Source organism: Phytophthora infestans, genomic scaffold (assembly GCF_000142945.1).
Source record: "Phytophthora infestans T30-4 supercont1.5 genomic scaffold, whole genome shotgun sequence".
Classification (NCBI taxonomy): domain Eukaryota; phylum Oomycota; class Peronosporomycetes; order Peronosporales; family Peronosporaceae; genus Phytophthora; species Phytophthora infestans.
Genome location: NW_003303754.1, coordinates 80,288 through 83,019, shown reverse-complemented (window position 1 = coordinate 83,019; position 2,732 = coordinate 80,288). Strand labels below are relative to the sequence as shown.

Here is a 2,732-nt window from a genome sequence, read left to right as displayed (position 1 = left end):
GCAGCTTAGGGCAACACCCTTTTAGCTCTTTGTTGAGCGTTGGCTTTGAGAGCCACAGGTCGGTGGTTCAAATTCTGCAGGGCACAGCCCTCTCGTTCCACGAACGATTGTCCTTGAATGGACAAGCTTAAGGGCAACGCCCTTTCAGCTCAGTGGTCGAGCGGCGGCTTTGGATGCCACAGGTCGGTGGTTCAAGTCCACCCGGGCGCAGCCCTCTCATACCATGAAGTCCATTCTCGGACTGATGTACGGGCATCGCCCTTATAGCTCAATGGTAGAGCTCCGGCCTGTCAAGCCAAAGGCCAGTGGTTCGATCCCCGTCCGGACACACCTTTCGCTGTTACAGCGCATCCACATTTGGATCATGCTCATCAAACAAGTTGTTTCAAAACAACTATGCGTCTATCGAGACGCTTGTGCCTGAACCTTGTTCAGCACAACACGAAGCACCTGCTTCCTTCGGGATCATGTCCCTATCACCACGAGGTCTCTCCACCTCCTGCTCCCGCTGCGAGCACCTCTCATACGTACGAGCTGGCTGCTGCAGCCACTGGTCAGAGCCTAAGCTCAACTACTGACCTGATCGCTCCCCACTCTAGTGGGAGGCGCCCAGCGCCTGGCAACGCTGTCGCACGCCATGATGGCGCTTCGGCACATGACGTGCCCGGTCGTAAGCGTCAACGACGTCAGGGCAATCTTGCCAGAGGATAGCCTCAAACTCCCATGAGTTCTGTGAGTGAGAGTAACCCCTCCACTTTACCAAGTACTGGGTACGACCCTGGTGTCTACGCCACGCCACAAGGCGTTCCACGTGAAAGTGGAGCTCACCATGCTCATCGAGCAGAGCTGGAGGAGGCCTTGCCTCAGCTGGGCTCTCGCGGGGAGAGTCAGCACTTGCCGGAACGGCGTCTGCGTCCATATGACGCCGGCGTCCACGACGCGAACGTTCCCGTTCACCGTCCATCGGTCGATCGCGAAGAGATGATCCACCTTGTGGATAGGTTAGAGCCACCGCTGTTGACTCACAACCAGGTCTCGGACCTTGAGCGTCCAGTCGCTCGGCTGAGCGTTCAGCTTGGCTTGCTCCTGCATCTCGAGCACTTCGCTCCGCGACCTGTGGCTCTGCCACATGCTGTTGATCAGCCATCTGTGGATCCACCACTTGCTGTCGTCCATCCTCTCGTGGCTCTACCACTTGCTGCCCTGCAGCTGTCCGTGGTCCAGCCACCGTTGGTGCCAACGCCTCCGCGCTCACCTGAGCAGGGTCTTGATATGGCTTAAGCAAGCCAGCATAGAAGACCGGATGCGTGCGCATCTTCTTTGGAAGGTTGAGCGTATACGCTAGGCCCTTCCTGGCCACGACCTTAAACGGTCCTATGAATCGAGGTCTTAACTTCGTTTTGAAAACTGCAGACACTGCATGAGTAGGTAGGTTTTTAGCGTTTAATAAAACTTGGTCACCGACCTCAAACCTCTCAACATTGCTTCTGCCCTTGGCATCTGCATGTTTCTTCTGCGTGTCTTGGCTTTCAGCCATAGCGTCGCGTACTTGACGCATTACGCTCAGTCTCAAAGAGACAAAGTCATCGACTTGCTTGCGAACCGCAACAGGGCTGACATCAGCTAGCCGCTCGGCTATCCCTCCCCCACCAAGCCCTGAGCCACTACGTGGCGGCGTCAGTGGGACGCGAGGGTTAACCAAGCCGTTCACATAGAACGGAGTGTAGCCTGTCGAGGCGTGCACTGCATTATTTAATGCGAACTCAACGAGTGGGAGCATCTGGCTCCAGCGTTTTGGCGCCTCAGCGCATACGCTTCGGAGGGTATCCTCCACAACGCGATTCACGCGTTCGGTTTGACCATCGGTCTGCGGATGGTCCGCCGTGGACATGTCCAAACGAGTGCCGAGCACTCTGAAGAGAAACGTCCAGAAATTCGCGGTGAAGCGCGGATCTCGATCCGAGACAATTGCCTCAGGTAAGCCATGTTGGCGAAAGACTCGGTCTAAAAACAGCAAAGCTGTACCTTCACCATCAATGGTGTCCGGCACTGCCGCTAAATGAGCCATCTTGCTCAATCGGTCTACAAAGACCACTATACCTGTGTTTCCCGCCTTATCCTTGGGAAGGCCAAACACAAAGTCCATACTCATGGACTGCCAGCATCCCTTGGGGACAGGCAAACTCGCCAATGGCGCTGCCGTGCTCGGCGCGGACTTTGTCCGTTGACACGTCTCACACGTGCGTACATAGGTGCCGACCCACTTATACATCTTGGGCCACCAGTACATCGAGCTCACCGAGCCATAGGTCTTCTCCCGACCTAAGTGCCCGCCCACGGGCGTATCATGAACCTCATAGAGGATTCGATACTTTAGATCCTCATCATGAGGAACGACTACACGAGGGTTATCCTCAGCGTCGGTGCTGTAGTACAGCAGGCCGCCATCGAGTGAGTATCGATGCAGCCTCGCGCGTAAGCGCCCAGACAATTCCTTGTCAGAGTCTTTAAACTCTTCGCTCCCAAGAGCCCGTAGCAGCGCTACGCACATGTCGTCTTGTGCATACGCTTCGGCGTAATCAAGTCAGGCCACTGACGACGTCACTGTCCGTGACATGAGCTAACTCGTAGTCCGGGCCTGCGCGAAGAGCGCAATCGGGCCACTTACATTAAGCCCGCCCCCGGGCTTTGGTACCTTCACCCTCCGAAGTTTATATCTTCCGGGCAAAAAA

At 55.9% G+C, this 2,732-nt stretch overlaps 1 pseudogene across 1 annotated transcript; it reads left to right on the top strand.

Annotated features, from left to right (window-relative positions):
• Window positions 1-138: 138 nt before the first annotated feature.
• PITG_25903 lies at window positions 139-210 on the top strand (annotated as a pseudogene). Its single transcript has one exon. The product of its transcript is annotated as a tRNA-OTHER (tRNA).
• Window positions 211-2,732: the final 2,522 nt, after the last annotated feature.